Raw genomic sequence first — 17,546 nt, 5'->3', positions numbered from 1 at the left:
CGTATTTACCCCTTCCCACCCCCTTCCCTCCCTGGTAACCATAAGTTTGTTCCTCTGTGTCTGAGGGTCTGTTCCTCTTTTGCCGTTAAGTTCATTTCTGTCTTATTTTTCGATTCCGCATGGAAGTGGTATCATATGGCATTTTTCTCTCTTCTGGCTAACTTCACTCAGAATGACTATCTCTGTGTCCATCCATGTGGCCGCAAATGGCATGCTTTCATCCTTTTTCATGGCTGAGTAGTATTCCGCGGCATAAGTAGACCACTTACTTCTTTATCCAGTCACCAGCCGATGGACGTTTGGCTTGGTTCCACGTCCTGGCTATTACAAACAGGGCTGCTGTGTGCTTTGAGGTGCATGTGACTTTTTGAATTAGAGTTTTCTCCTGACATATCCCCAAGCGTGGGAAGGCTGGATCATGAGGTAAGTCCGTGTTTAGTTTTTTAAGGAACCTCCGTCCAGTCTTCTCTAGTGGCAATGCAGCCCGCCTTACTGAAGCAGAGCCATGCTCAGAAAGTAACGGGTATTTCTAGAAGTCAGACATGAAATGCAGTGAGCTTGGTCTGGTCCAGAAGAAGAGGGCAGTCTGGCAGGGCTGGAGGAGAGTGACCAGGGGAGTGTGGTACAGGCAGGGTTCAGACCACGTGGGAACATGACAGGCTGGGATAAGGAGCCTGGGCTTCCAGGCATCCCCTGGTAACCATGGGGCACTGGTTCCAGGACTCCCCACACATGCCAACCTCATCCATGGATGCTGACGCCTCTTGTATAAAATGACATAGGACTTACATGGAATTACACGCACCCTCCCGTGTACTTTAGTTTTTACATACAAACATTTCTTTTTCCGAGTTATAGTCATTTTACAATCTTGGGTCGAATTCCAGGGTAGAGCACAATTTTTCAGTTAGACAAGAACATACGCATACATTCATTGTCACATTCTCTTTCGCTGTGTCCCCCTGTGTACTTTAAATCATCTCTAGATGACGCGTGCTATGTAAGGAAGGCAACGTCAGTGCTATGTAAGCAGTTGCGGGTGTGTGGCAAATTCAAGTGTCGCTTTCGGAAACTTTCTGTTTTTTCCCGAATATTTTCATCCCACAGTTGGTTGAATCTGCTGGATCGGGAGCCCCTCGATACGGAGAACCCCCAAGCCCTTCCCACCTCCGAAATTTCCACTGCAAGCGCCGAAGGGGACCAAAGAGAGGAGAAGAGCGCCCTCTGGCGGCTGGAAACGCTGAGGAGTTTCTTCAGCGTATGCAGCGCAGGAGTGGAGGTTTCGGGCCAACTAGCGCCAAAGGAGGGCCCGCCTGCACAGGAAGAAGGAGGGACGGCAGTGGAAGCCAGCTCGCACCCTTCCTGGAGCTAGCTGGTAGCAGTGAGGGACGCCGAGGTACTGGGGACACGTCGCTTGGGGTGGGGGGTACCCTGGCCGCCAGCTGCAGGGTTCGCATGGCTGGCACCCAGTTTGCACGCTCAACACAGCAAGGAGTGGGGGTGGGTGGAGGGGCTGCCTCAGAACCGGGACCCTGACGAGGGCCAGAGCGCCCTGACCCCAGCTGATGCGGTTCCCCTAGGAAGCCAGAAAAAGGGAACTCTGAGGCAAGATATTGCAGATTCCACCGCAGCCACACGGATAACTGGATCGCTCAGCTGACAAAATGGAACCATCGGAACCAGGAATATTTCCTTTTCTCTTCTTGTGGACCTCGGGACAGGGAGCCACACATCTCTGACGGGAACCATCTTTACTCCGGTAGAGAGCTCACTTGTTCAGGAATAAGCATGGAGAGGAAGAGTGCCGTGATGGTTTAGTGGTTCAAAGCGGAAGCCCGTCTGAGAAACAGGAAAAACATGCTTCCCAATGAAGCCGAGTTATGGCAAGCACATTAAGCTGCGTATATAGACAGGGAAGGGTTCCAAGTCCACCGCTCGAAAATAACTAGCCCAATCATGTCTCCATTTGATTGGGAAAGAAGTAAATAACTCAAAAGTGGGAAAGACATGGGATTAAGTAGTGTTAGCGAGCAATGCAATGCAGTCCAAGATGTTTATACCTATATTTTCATTGTGAATGAAACAAACTGAAAGCAACTGTCTGAAAAGCGGTAAGCGTAGCACGCGCGCGCGCGCGCACACACACACACAATTGGGAAGAGCAGAGAGCTAAAATATGCTAAATGTATCATGATGGAGAATCAAGATCTAATAGATGATTTCGCTTTTGAGACTCTTATAGCAATACTGGTCCAATTACATACACACAGAGTTATGAACTTAGAGATGATTTGTAAATATTTAGGGAGAATTTTCATTAAAAGGCAATGTAGCTTCCAAATCATTGAAGAGACAACCTCAAACAAAATTCATCAGTCCAGCTAAGAAGGAGTAACGGAGACCATATTTGCCATCCTAGAATAAACCCCAAGATGGATAAAATATATGAAGCAATGATTTTTAAGACCCGTGAAAACGATCATCCCCTAGGACCTCGTCCTGCCACCTCCATCCCAGGGGTGCTAGGCCTCCTACTGCCACAACCCAGGATGTCCACCAGGTGGCGACATTGCCTCCCTCTGCTCCTGCTGCGGAGCCAGTCCTGAGCAGTCCCGTTCCAGGTTTCGGCAGGCAGCTCCCAGAAGCGCTCTGGTGGGCCTTGGTCCCTTTTAGCCACCAGCTTAGGGATCGAGGCTGAGCTGTGAGCCTCCCTACTCATCGAAGATCTAGGAACCTACGTGATTTCTGAGCCGCCCTCTACCCTCGTGTGCTGTCTGGTACTCTCCACCCGACTTCCAGAGTCCGCGGCTTGGGCGGCCTGCACGCTGGCCCCGGCCCATCAGAATCTGCTCCCCCGGCCAAGAGGCCACGTGCGGTCGTGAGCAGGGCTCCAGGCCTCTGGAGCCGCGCCGCTTGCACTGCGTCCTGGCCCGACATGCCCTTGGGTGAGTCAGTTAACATCTCTAAGCTAGTTTCCTCATCAGTAAAATGAAGGCATCATCAATGCGGGGGCAAAAGTCAGAATCGGGGTGAGGACTACATTTCTGGTGATTGAAGATTCCTTTCATTTTGAATTACACCGTGAGGGACACCATACAATTTGTACTCCTTCAGACTTCTAAAGGACAGCTTCTGCTATCCTTAAAACTAATGCAAGCACGTACACACAAACACACGTGCAGACACACTGCCTCTGCTTCACATACATCCCCACGCACACACACGGGGTCATGTGCCACACACACACACACACACACACACACACACACACACACACACACCCATGACATACACACAACCACACACGTCCTCAGGCGCGCACACACACGCAAAGTCACTGTCACGTACCACACACGTCCCCGGGTGCACGCGAGCGCGCACGCAAACTCACGTCACACACACCTTTGGCGTTATTCTAAACCAAATTACAGTCGAGGGTCTCAGTGTCCGTTGTTTCATCCGCTCAGAAGCTCCTGACTTCGGAGCATGAAGCAGGAGCCCCTCCCCTCTGGAGATGGTCTTTGCCTCTTGCAGTCTCAGCAGAGCCAACATAACTGCTCTGGACCTTTGGGAGTGCAGGGCCAGAGAGCACCTGGGAGTTCCCATTCTATATAGGTCAACACTTGAAGTGCAGTAGGTTCTAGACTCCTGCCTTTACAACGACACATTCATTATAAGGGGGAAGGCCAGGCTCAACTTTAGGATTCCCAGACTCAGGGGAGTCCCGCAAAGAAAGTGACAGTGTGGGGAGAGCCGATTCCCAGTGTCTGACCACGAGCCTGGCCCTTTTCTTCCCAATGCTGGGTCCATCCCATGCCCCAAGGGGCCTTGGATGTGCACAGGGGGACACTCAGACCTCACATCCGGGCTCTGTCCATAGCCTGCACGCCAACAGCTGCCCGTTGGCCTCTGTGTGAGTCCTGGGAAGCTGAACTCCGGGCAGAGGCGGTGCAGACACTAGAAGTGGGTCAGGGGCTGCTGGGGCAGGGCATTCGGGGTCCTGGGTTTCCGGAGCACGGGGTGGAGCCAATGGGCGTGTCCCCTTGGCCCTGCTGACTCCACCCCGTGGAGGGCGTGGCCAGAGGGAGTGTCAGGGCCAGAGGGACCCTCTGTAGTGCAGGGCCCAGGGCAGCGGGGGTGGGGGGGCTGGGGGTGGGGGGGGTGGTGGTTTGGCCCCCTTGCCGGGGTCTGAAGGCAGAAGCCCTAAGGAAGGGCCTGAGGAGGCTGTAAGGTATCCTCCTTCCCATCAATTAAGAAAACAAAAGCTCCCCGCAGGCGAGGGTGGGAAGGCTTTTGTTAGAAGAAGGGAAGGCGCTTGCCAAGGTCTGGCCTGACAGGGCTGGGGGCCTTGCGAGGCTGATGAGGAAGCGAGAGGCCATCAGCCTCTAAACACCGCCCCAATTCCTCCGGGTGACCCTGAAATGCAGTGAGACGCGGAAGGCACGGTAAACACAGGCCCCAAACTCAGCAGCCTGTTGCTTGGTTCACTGTCCGTCTGGCACCCCCTCTGCTAGGAGCCTGTACCGCATCACCCAGGGCTGACCCGGCTCAGGAGTCCAGCTGGTTTTCCACAGGTGGCATCACTTGCTGGTGACACGAAGCAGGCACGTTAGCCACCTCCCAAACACTGAGGCTCCTCCTGGGAGGAGCCTGCGGGCCCCCAGTCCAGCCTCTGCGCCACCATGCTCCTTAGTGCCACTCCCGCTTTGCTGCCCCGGCCTCTAGCTCTGGCCGGAACCTCGCCGGATTGTCGATAAATGTCACCCAAGCACCATGTCTAAGCTTGGGGTCCAGATGTGACCATGCCTCTTACCTTCTTCCCATCGATGGATTGGTCGGGCCTCATGTCATCGTGTTGGCAGGAAGGCCAGCACCGCCCTCTTGAGGCCTCCCTGAAGACACATAGAAACGTAGGACACAAGGCAGCCCATCTCTTTTTTTTAAAAAACACCTTGATTGTGGTACGATTTCTGTTCCGTAAATTAGACGCATCTCACATGTAGCATTTGATGAATTTTCATAGATGTCTACACCCAGAAAACCATCACCACCATCAAGATAGCTACCATTTCCATCACTCCCCAAGAGGGGCCATTTTCCAATTCCCGTATTTACCCCTTCCCACCCCCTTCCCTCCCTGGTAACCATAAGTTTGTTCCTCTGTGTCTGAGGGTCTGTTCCTCTTTTGCCGTTAAGTTCATTTCTGTCTTATTTTTCGATTCCGCATGGAAGTGGTATCATATGGCATTTTTCTCTCTTCTGGCTAACTTCACTCAGAATGACTATCTCTGTGTCCATCCATGTGGCCGCAAATGGCATGCTTTCATCCTTTTTCATGGCTGAGTAGTATTCCGCGGCATAAGTAGACCACTTACTTCTTTATCCAGTCACCAGCCGATGGACGTTTGGCTTGGTTCCACGTCCTGGCTATTACAAACAGGGCTGCTGTGTGCTTTGAGGTGCATGTGACTTTTTGAATTAGAGTTTTCTCCTGACATATCCCCAAGCGTGGGAAGGCTGGATCATGAGGTAAGTCCGTGTTTAGTTTTTTAAGGAACCTCCGTCCAGTCTTCTCTAGTGGCAATGCAGCCCGCCTTACTGAAGCAGAGCCATGCTCAGAAAGTAACGGGTATTTCTAGAAGTCAGACATGAAATGCAGTGAGCTTGGTCTGGTCCAGAAGAAGAGGGCAGTCTGGCAGGGCTGGAGGAGAGTGACCAGGGGAGTGTGGTACAGGCAGGGTTCAGACCACGTGGGAACATGACAGGCTGGGATAAGGAGCCTGGGCTTCCAGGCATCCCCTGGTAACCATGGGGCACTGGTTCCAGGACTCCCCACACATGCCAACCTCATCCATGGATGCTGACGCCTCTTGTATAAAATGACATAGGACTTACATGGAATTACACGCACCCTCCCGTGTACTTTAGTTTTTACATACAAACATTTCTTTTTCCGAGTTATAGTCATTTTACAATCTTGGGTCGAATTCCAGGGTAGAGCACAATTTTTCAGTTAGACAAGAACATACGCATACATTCATTGTCACATTCTCTTTCGCTGTGTCCCCCTGTGTACTTTAAATCATCTCTAGATGACGCGTGCTATGTAAGGAAGGCAACGTCAGTGCTATGTAAGCAGTTGCGGGTGTGTGGCAAATTCAAGTGTCGCTTTCGGAAACTTTCTGTTTTTTCCCGAATATTTTCATCCCACAGTTGGTTGAATCTGCTGGATCGGGAGCCCCTCGATACGGAGAACCCCCAAGCCCTTCCCACCTCCGAAATTTCCACTGCAAGCGCCGAAGGGGACCAAAGAGAGGAGAAGAGCGCCCTCTGGCGGCTGGAAACGCTGAGGAGTTTCTTCAGCGTATGCAGCGCAGGAGTGGAGGTTTCGGGCCAACTAGCGCCAAAGGAGGGCCCGCCTGCACAGGAAGAAGGAGGGACGGCAGTGGAAGCCAGCTCGCACCCTTCCTGGAGCTAGCTGGTAGCAGTGAGGGACGCCGAGGTACTGGGGACACGTCGCTTGGGGTGGGGGGTACCCTGGCCGCCAGCTGCAGGGTTCGCATGGCTGGCACCCAGTTTGCACGCTCAACACAGCAAGGAGTGGGGGTGGGTGGAGGGGCTGCCTCAGAACCGGGACCCTGACGAGGGCCAGAGCGCCCTGACCCCAGCTGATGCGGTTCCCCTAGGAAGCCAGAAAAAGGGAACTCTGAGGCAAGATATTGCAGATTCCACCGCAGCCACACGGATAACTGGATCGCTCAGCTGACAAAATGGAACCATCGGAACCAGGAATATTTCCTTTTCTCTTCTTGTGGACCTCGGGACAGGGAGCCACACATCTCTGACGGGAACCATCTTTACTCCGGTAGAGAGCTCACTTGTTCAGGAATAAGCATGGAGAGGAAGAGTGCCGTGATGGTTTAGTGGTTCAAAGCGGAAGCCCGTCTGAGAAACAGGAAAAACATGCTTCCCAATGAAGCCGAGTTATGGCAAGCACATTAAGCTGCGTATATAGACAGGGAAGGGTTCCAAGTCCACCGCTCGAAAATAACTAGCCCAATCATGTCTCCATTTGATTGGGAAAGAAGTAAATAACTCAAAAGTGGGAAAGACATGGGATTAAGTAGTGTTAGCGAGCAATGCAATGCAGTCCAAGATGTTTATACCTATATTTTCATTGTGAATGAAACAAACTGAAAGCAACTGTCTGAAAAGCGGTAAGCGTAGCACGCGCGCGCGCGCGCACACACACACACAATTGGGAAGAGCAGAGAGCTAAAATATGCTAAATGTATCATGATGGAGAATCAAGATCTAATAGATGATTTCGCTTTTGAGACTCTTATAGCAATACTGGTCCAATTACATACACACAGAGTTATGAACTTAGAGATGATTTGTAAATATTTAGGGAGAATTTTCATTAAAAGGCAATGTAGCTTCCAAATCATTGAAGAGACAACCTCAAACAAAATTCATCAGTCCAGCTAAGAAGGAGTAACGGAGACCATATTTGCCATCCTAGAATAAACCCCAAGATGGATAAAATATATGAAGCAATGATTTTTAAGACCCGTGAAAACGATCATCCCCTAGGACCTCGTCCTGCCACCTCCATCCCAGGGGTGCTAGGCCTCCTACTGCCACAACCCAGGATGTCCACCAGGTGGCGACATTGCCTCCCTCTGCTCCTGCTGCGGAGCCAGTCCTGAGCAGTCCCGTTCCAGGTTTCGGCAGGCAGCTCCCAGAAGCGCTCTGGTGGGCCTTGGTCCCTTTTAGCCACCAGCTTAGGGATCGAGGCTGAGCTGTGAGCCTCCCTACTCATCGAAGATCTAGGAACCTACGTGATTTCTGAGCCGCCCTCTACCCTCGTGTGCTGTCTGGTACTCTCCACCCGACTTCCAGAGTCCGCGGCTTGGGCGGCCTGCACGCTGGCCCCGGCCCATCAGAATCTGCTCCCCCGGCCAAGAGGCCACGTGCGGTCGTGAGCAGGGCTCCAGGCCTCTGGAGCCGCGCCGCTTGCACTGCGTCCTGGCCCGACATGCCCTTGGGTGAGTCAGTTAACATCTCTAAGCTAGTTTCCTCATCAGTAAAATGAAGGCATCATCAATGCGGGGGCAAAAGTCAGAATCGGGGTGAGGACTACATTTCTGGTGATTGAAGATTCCTTTCATTTTGAATTACACCGTGAGGGACACCATACAATTTGTACTCCTTCAGACTTCTAAAGGACAGCTTCTGCTATCCTTAAAACTAATGCAAGCACGTACACACAAACACACGTGCAGACACACTGCCTCTGCTTCACATACATCCCCACGCACACACACGGGGTCATGTGCCACACACACACACACACACACACACACACACACACACACACCCATGACATACACACAACCACACACGTCCTCAGGCGCGCACACACACGCAAAGTCACTGTCACGTACCACACACGTCCCCGGGTGCACGCGAGCGCGCACGCAAACTCACGTCACACACACCTTTGGCGTTATTCTAAACCAAATTACAGTCGAGGGTCTCAGTGTCCGTTGTTTCATCCGCTCAGAAGCTCCTGACTTCGGAGCATGAAGCAGGAGCCCCTCCCCTCTGGAGATGGTCTTTGCCTCTTGCAGTCTCAGCAGAGCCAACATAACTGCTCTGGACCTTTGGGAGTGCAGGGCCAGAGAGCACCTGGGAGTTCCCATTCTATATAGGTCAACACTTGAAGTGCAGTAGGTTCTAGACTCCTGCCTTTACAACGACACATTCATTATAAGGGGGAAGGCCAGGCTCAACTTTAGGATTCCCAGACTCAGGGGAGTCCCGCAAAGAAAGTGACAGTGTGGGGAGAGCCGATTCCCAGTGTCTGACCACGAGCCTGGCCCTTTTCTTCCCAATGCTGGGTCCATCCCATGCCCCAAGGGGCCTTGGATGTGCACAGGGGGACACTCAGACCTCACATCCGGGCTCTGTCCATAGCCTGCACGCCAACAGCTGCCCGTTGGCCTCTGTGTGAGTCCTGGGAAGCTGAACTCCGGGCAGAGGCGGTGCAGACACTAGAAGTGGGTCAGGGGCTGCTGGGGCAGGGCATTCGGGGTCCTGGGTTTCCGGAGCACGGGGTGGAGCCAATGGGCGTGTCCCCTTGGCCCTGCTGACTCCACCCCGTGGAGGGCGTGGCCAGAGGGAGTGTCAGGGCCAGAGGGACCCTCTGTAGTGCAGGGCCCAGGGCAGCGGGGGTGGGGGGGCTGGGGGTGGGGGGGTGGTGGTTTGGCCCCCTTGCCGGGGTCTGAAGGCAGAAGGCCTAAGGAAGGGCCTGAGGAGGCTGTAAGGTATCCTCCTTCCCATCAATTAAGAAAACAAAAGCTCCCCGCAGGCGAGGGTGGGAAGGCTTTTGTTAGAAGAAGGGAAGGCGCTTGCCAAGGTCTGGCCTGACAGGGCTGGGGGCCTTGCGAGGCTGATGAGGAAGCGAGAGGCCATCAGCCTCTAAACACCGCCCCAATTCCTCCGGGTGACCCTGAAATGCAGTGAGACGCGGAAGGCACGGTAAACACAGGCCCCAAACTCAGCAGCCTGTTGCTTGGTTCACTGTCCGTCTGGCACCCCCTCTGCTAGGAGCCTGTACCGCATCACCCAGGGCTGACCCGGCTCAGGAGTCCAGCTGGTTTTCCACAGGTGGCATCACTTGCTGGTGACACGAAGCAGGCACGTTAGCCACCTCCCAAACACTGAGGCTCCTCCTGGGAGGAGCCTGCGGGCCCCCAGTCCAGCCTCTGCGCCACCATGCTCCTTAGTGCCACTCCCGCTTTGCTGCCCCGGCCTCTAGCTCTGGCCGGAACCTCGCCGGATTGTCGATAAATGTCACCCAAGCACCATGTCTAAGCTTGGGGTCCAGATGTGACCATGCCTCTTACCTTCTTCCCATCGATGGATTGGTCGGGCCTCATGTCATCGTGTTGGCAGGAAGGCCAGCATCGCCCTCTTGAGGCCTCCCTGAAGACACATAGAAACGTAGGACACAAGGCAGCCCATCTCTTTTTTTTAAAAAACACCTTGATTGTGGTACGATTTCTGTTCCGTAAATTAGACGCATCTCACATGTAGCATTTGATGAATTTTCATAGATGTCTACACCCAGAAAACCATCACCACCATCAAGATAGCTACCATTTCCATCACTCCCCAAGAGGGGCCATTTTCCAATTCCCGTATTTACCCCTTCCCACCCCCTTCCCTCCCTGGTAACCATAAGTTTGTTCCTCTGTGTCTGAGGGTCTGTTCCTCTTTTGCCGTTAAGTTCATTTCTGTCTTATTTTTCGATTCCGCATGGAAGTGGTATCATATGGCATTTTTCTCTCTTCTGGCTAACTTCACTCAGAATGACTATCTCTGTGTCCATCCATGTGGCCGCAAATGGCATGCTTTCATCCTTTTTCATGGCTGAGTAGTATTCCGCGGCATAAGTAGACCACTTACTTCTTTATCCAGTCACCAGCCGATGGACGTTTGGCTTGGTTCCACGTCCTGGCTATTACAAACAGGGCTGCTGTGTGCTTTGAGGTGCATGTGACTTTTTGAATTAGAGTTTTCTCCTGACATATCCCCAAGCGTGGGAAGGCTGGATCATGAGGTAAGTCCGTGTTTAGTTTTTTAAGGAACCTCCGTCCAGTCTTCTCTAGTGGCAATGCAGCCCGCCTTACTGAAGCAGAGCCATGCTCAGAAAGTAACGGGTATTTCTAGAAGTCAGACATGAAATGCAGTGAGCTTGGTCTGGTCCAGAAGAAGAGGGCAGTCTGGCAGGGCTGGAGGAGAGTGACCAGGGGAGTGTGGTACAGGCAGGGTTCAGACCACGTGGGAACATGACAGGCTGGGATAAGGAGCCTGGGCTTCCAGGCATCCCCTGGTAACCATGGGGCACTGGTTCCAGGACTCCCCACACATGCCAACCTCATCCATGGATGCTGACGCCTCTTGTATAAAATGACATAGGACTTACATGGAATTACACGCACCCTCCCGTGTACTTTAGTTTTTACATACAAACATTTCTTTTTCCGAGTTATAGTCATTTTACAATCTTGGGTCGAATTCCAGGGTAGAGCACAATTTTTCAGTTAGACAAGAACATACGCATACATTCATTGTCACATTCTCTTTCGCTGTGTCCCCCTGTGTACTTTAAATCATCTCTAGATGACGCGTGCTATGTAAGGAAGGCAACGTCAGTGCTATGTAAGCAGTTGCGGGTGTGTGGCAAATTCAAGTGTCGCTTTCGGAAACTTTCTGTTTTTTCCCGAATATTTTCATCCCACAGTTGGTTGAATCTGCTGGATCGGGAGCCCCTCGATACGGAGAACCCCCAAGCCCTTCCCACCTCCGAAATTTCCACTGCAAGCGCCGAAGGGGACCAAAGAGAGGAGAAGAGCGCCCTCTGGCGGCTGGAAACGCTGAGGAGTTTCTTCAGCGTATGCAGCGCAGGAGTGGAGGTTTCGGGCCAACTAGCGCCAAAGGAGGGCCCGCCTGCACAGGAAGAAGGAGGGACGGCAGTGGAAGCCAGCTCGCACCCTTCCTGGAGCTAGCTGGTAGCAGTGAGGGACGCCGAGGTACTGGGGACACGTCGCTTGGGGTGGGGGGTACCCTGGCCGCCAGCTGCAGGGTTCGCATGGCTGGCACCCAGTTTGCACGCTCAACACAGCAAGGAGTGGGGGTGGGTGGAGGGGCTGCCTCAGAACCGGGACCCTGACGAGGGCCAGAGCGCCCTGACCCCAGCTGATGCGGTTCCCCTAGGAAGCCAGAAAAAGGGAACTCTGAGGCAAGATATTGCAGATTCCACCGCAGCCACACGGATAACTGGATCGCTCAGCTGACAAAATGGAACCATCGGAACCAGGAATATTTCCTTTTCTCTTCTTGTGGACCTCGGGACAGGGAGCCACACATCTCTGACGGGAACCATCTTTACTCCGGTAGAGAGCTCACTTGTTCAGGAATAAGCATGGAGAGGAAGAGTGCCGTGATGGTTTAGTGGTTCAAAGCGGAAGCCCGTCTGAGAAACAGGAAAAACATGCTTCCCAATGAAGCCGAGTTATGGCAAGCACATTAAGCTGCGTATATAGACAGGGAAGGGTTCCAAGTCCACCGCTCGAAAATAACTAGCCCAATCATGTCTCCATTTGATTGGGAAAGAAGTAAATAACTCAAAAGTGGGAAAGACATGGGATTAAGTAGTGTTAGCGAGCAATGCAATGCAGTCCAAGATGTTTATACCTATATTTTCATTGTGAATGAAACAAACTGAAAGCAACTGTCTGAAAAGCGGTAAGCGTAGCACGCGCGCGCGCGCACACACACACACAATTGGGAAGAGCAGAGAGCTAAAATATGCTAAATGTATCATGATGGAGAATCAAGATCTAATAGATGATTTCGCTTTTGAGACTCTTATAGCAATACTGGTCCAATTACATACATACAGAGTTATGAACTTAGAGATGATTTGTAAATATTTAGGGAGAATTTTCATTAAAAGGCAATGTAGCTTCCAAATCATTGAAGAGACAACCTCAAACAAAATTCATCAGTCCAGCTAAGAAGGAGTAACGGAGACCATATTTGCCATCCTAGAATAAACCCCAAGATGGATAAAATATATGAAGCAATGATTTTTAAGACCCGTGAAAACGATCATCCCCTAGGACCTCGTCCTGCCACCTCCATCCCAGGGGTGCTAGGCCTCCTACTGCCACAACCCAGGATGTCCACCAGGTGGCGACATTGCCTCCCTCTGCTCCTGCTGCGGAGCCAGTCCTGAGCAGTCCCGTTCCAGGTTTCGGCAGGCAGCTCCCAGAAGCGCTCTGGTGGGCCTTGGTCCCTTTTAGCCACCAGCTTAGGGATCGAGGCTGAGCTGTGAGCCTCCCTACTCATCGAAGATCTAGGAACCTACGTGATTTCTGAGCCGCCCTCTACCCTCGTGTGCTGTCTGGTACTCTCCACCCGACTTCCAGAGTCCGCGGCTTGGGCGGCCTGCACGCTGGCCCCGGCCCATCAGAATCTGCTCCCCCGGCCAAGAGGCCACGTGCGGTCGTGAGCAGGGCTCCAGGCCTCTGGAGCCGCGCCGCTTGCACTGCGTCCTGGCCCGACATGCCCTTGGGTGAGTCAGTTAACATCTCTAAGCTAGTTTCCTCATCAGTAAAATGAAGGCATCATCAATGCGGGGGCAAAAGTCAGAATCGGGGTGAGGACTACATTTCTGGTGATTGAAGATTCCTTTCATTTTGAATTACACCGTGAGGGACACCATACAATTTGTACTCCTTCAGACTTCTAAAGGACAGCTTCTGCTATCCTTAAAACTAATGCAAGCACGTACACACAAACACACGTGCAGACACACTGCCTCTGCTTCACATACATCCCCACGCACACACACGGGGTCATGTGCCACACACACACACACACACACACACACACACACACACACACCCATGACATACACACAACCACACACGTCCTCAGGCGCGCACACACACGCAAAGTCACTGTCACGTACCACACACGTCCCCGGGTGCACGCGAGCGCGCACGCAAACTCACGTCACACACACCTTTGGCGTTATTCTAAACCAAATTACAGTCGAGGGTCTCAGTGTCCGTTGTTTCATCCGCTCAGAAGCTCCTGACTTCGGAGCATGAAGCAGGAGCCCCTCCCCTCTGGAGATGGTCTTTGCCTCTTGCAGTCTCAGCAGAGCCAACATAACTGCTCTGGACCTTTGGGAGTGCAGGGCCAGAGAGCACCTGGGAGTTCCCATTCTATATAGGTCAACACTTGAAGTGCAGTAGGTTCTAGACTCCTGCCTTTACAACGACACATTCATTATAAGGGGGAAGGCCAGGCTCAACTTTAGGATTCCCAGACTCAGGGGAGTCCCGCAAAGAAAGTGACAGTGTGGGGAGAGCCGATTCCCAGTGTCTGACCACGAGCCTGGCCCTTTTCTTCCCAATGCTGGGTCCATCCCATGCCCCAAGGGGCCTTGGATGTGCACAGGGGGACACTCAGACCTCACATCCGGGCTCTGTCCATAGCCTGCACGCCAACAGCTGCCCGTTGGCCTCTGTGTGAGTCCTGGGAAGCTGAACTCCGGGCAGAGGCGGTGCAGACACTAGAAGTGGGTCAGGGGCTGCTGGGGCAGGGCATTCGGGGTCCTGGGTTTCCGGAGCACGGGGTGGAGCCAATGGGCGTGTCCCCTTGGCCCTGCTGACTCCACCCCGTGGAGGGCGTGGCCAGAGGGAGTGTCAGGGCCAGAGGGACCCTCTGTAGTGCAGGGCCCAGGGCAGCGGGGGTGGGGGGGCTGGGGGTGGGGGGGTGGTGGTTTGGCCCCCTTGCCGGGGTCTGAAGGCAGAAGGCCTAAGGAAGGGCCTGAGGAGGCTGTAAGGTATCCTCCTTCCCATCAATTAAGAAAACAAAAGCTCCCCGCAGGCGAGGGTGGGAAGGCTTTTGTTAGAAGAAGGGAAGGCGCTTGCCAAGGTCTGGCCTGACAGGGCTGGGGGCCTTGCGAGGCTGATGAGGAAGCGAGAGGCCATCAGCCTCTAAACACCGCCCCAATTCCTCCGGGTGACCCTGAAATGCAGTGAGACGCGGAAGGCACGGTAAACACAGGCCCCAAACTCAGCAGCCTGTTGCTTGGTTCACTGTCCGTCTGGCACCCCCTCTGCTAGGAGCCTGTACCGCATCACCCAGGGCTGACCCGGCTCAGGAGTCCAGCTGGTTTTCCACAGGTGGCATCACTTGCTGGTGACACGAAGCAGGCACGTTAGCCACCTCCCAAACACTGAGGCTCCTCCTGGGAGGAGCCTGCGGGCCCCCAGTCCAGCCTCTGCGCCACCATGCTCCTTAGTGCCACTCCCGCTTTGCTGCCCCGGCCTCTAGCTCTGGCCGGAACCTCGCCGGATTGTCGATAAATGTCACCCAAGCACCATGTCTAAGCTTGGGGTCCAGATGTGACCATGCCTCTTACCTTCTTCCCATCGATGGATTGGTCGGGCCTCATGTCATCGTGTTGGCAGGAAGGCCAGCACCGCCCTCTTGAGGCCTCCCTGAAGACACATAGAAACGTAGGACACAAGGCAGCCCATCTCTTTTTTTTAAAAAACACCTTGATTGTGGTACGATTTCTGTTCCGTAAATTAGACGCATCTCACATGTAGCATTTGATGAATTTTCATAGATGTCTACACCCAGAAAACCATCACCACCATCAAGATAGCTACCATTTCCATCACTCCCCAAGAGGGGCCATTTTCCAATTCCCGTATTTACCCCTTCCCACCCCCTTCCCTCCCTGGTAACCATAAGTTTGTTCCTCTGTGTCTGAGGGTCTGTTCCTCTTTTGCCGTTAAGTTCATTTCTGTCTTATTTTTCGATTCCGCATGGAAGTGGTATCATATGGCATTTTTCTCTCTTCTGGCTAACTTCACTCAGAATGACTATCTCTGTGTCCATCCATGTGGCCGCAAATGGCATGCTTTCATCCTTTTTCATGGCTGAGTAGTATTCCGCGGCATAAGTAGACCACTTACTTCTTTATCCAGTCACCAGCCGATGGACGTTTGGCTTGGTTCCACGTCCTGGCTATTACAAACAGGGCTGCTGTGTGCTTTGAGGTGCATGTGACTTTTTGAATTAGAGTTTTCTCCTGACATATCCCCAAGCGTGGGAAGGCTGGATCATGAGGTAAGTCCGTGTTTAGTTTTTTAAGGAACCTCCGTCCAGTCTTCTCTAGTGGCAATGCAGCCCGCCTTACTGAAGCAGAGCCATGCTCAGAAAGTAACGGGTATTTCTAGAAGTCAGACATGAAATGCAGTGAGCTTGGTCTGGTCCAGAAGAAGAGGGCAGTCTGGCAGGGCTGGAGGAGAGTGACCAGGGGAGTGTGGTACAGGCAGGGTTCAGACCACGTGGGAACATGACAGGCTGGGATAAGGAGCCTGGGCTTCCAGGCATCCCCTGGTAACCATGGGGCACTGGTTCCAGGACTCCCCACACATGCCAACCTCATCCATGGATGCTGACGCCTCTTGTATAAAATGACATAGGACTTACATGGAATTACACGCACCCTCCCGTGTACTTTAGTTTTTACATACAAACATTTCTTTTTCCGAGTTATAGTCATTTTACAATCTTGGGTCGAATTCCAGGGTAGAGCACAATTTTTCAGTTAGACAAGAACATACGCATACATTCATTGTCACATTCTCTTTCGCTGTGTCCCCCTGTGTACTTTAAATCATCTCTAGATGACGCGTGCTATGTAAGGAAGGCAACGTCAGTGCTATGTAAGCAGTTGCGGGTGTGTGGCAAATTCAAGTGTCGCTTTCGGAAACTTTCTGTTTTTTCCCGAATATTTTCATCCCACAGTTGGTTGAATCTGCTGGATCGGGAGCCCCTCGATACGGAGAACCCCCAAGCCCTTCCCACCTCCGAAATTTCCACTGCAAGCGCCGAAGGGGACCAAAGAGAGGAGAAGAGCGCCCTCTGGCGGCTGGAAACGCTGAGGAGTTTCTTCAGCGTATGCAGCGCAGGAGTGGAGGTTTCGGGCCAACTAGCGCCAAAGGAGGGCCCGCCTGCACAGGAAGAAGGAGGGACGGCAGTGGAAGCCAGCTCGCACCCTTCCTGGAGCTAGCTGGTAGCAGTGAGGGACGCCGAGGTACTGGGGACACGTCGCTTGGGGTGGGGGGTACCCTGGCCGCCAGCTGCAGGGTTCGCATGGCTGGCACCCAGTTTGCACGCTCAACACAGCAAGGAGTGGGGGTGGGTGGAGGGGCTGCCTCAGAACCGGGACCCTGACGAGGGCCAGAGCGCCCTGACCCCAGCTGATGCGGTTCCCCTAGGAAGCCAGAAAAAGGGAACTCTGAGGCAAGATATTGCAGATTCCACCGCAGCCACACGGATAACTGGATCGCTCAGCTGACAAAATGGAACCATCGGAACCAGGAATATTTCCTTTTCTCTTCTTGTGGACCTCGGGACAGGGAGCCACACATCTCTGACGGGAACCATCTTTACTCCGGTAGAGAGCTCACTTGTTCAGGAATAAGCATGGAGAGGAAGAGTGCCGTGATGGTTTAGTGGTTCAAAGCGGAAGCCCGTCTGAGAAACAGGAAAAACATGCTTCCCAATGAAGCCGAGTTATGGCAAGCACATTAAGCTGCGTATATAGACAGGGAAGGGTTCCAAGTCCACCGCTCGAAAATAACTAGCCCAATCATGTCTCCATTTGATTGGGAAAGAAGTAAATAACTCAAAAGTGGGAAAGACATGGGATTAAGTAGTGTTAGCGAGCAATGCAATGCAGTCCAAGATGTTTATACCTATATTTTCATTGTGAATGAAACAAACTGAAAGCAACTGTCTGAAAAGCGGTAAGCGTAGCACGCGCGCGCGCGCACACACACACACAATTGGGAAGAGCAGAGAGCTAAAATATGCTAAATGTATCATGATGGAGAATCAAGATCTAATAGATGATTTCGCTTTTGAGACTCTTATAG

This window comes from Vicugna pacos, unplaced genomic scaffold (assembly GCF_048564905.1).
Source record: "Vicugna pacos unplaced genomic scaffold, VicPac4 scaffold_21, whole genome shotgun sequence".
Lineage (NCBI taxonomy): Eukaryota > Metazoa > Chordata > Mammalia > Artiodactyla > Camelidae > Vicugna > Vicugna pacos.
Note: the sequence above shows the minus strand (reverse complement) of the source record.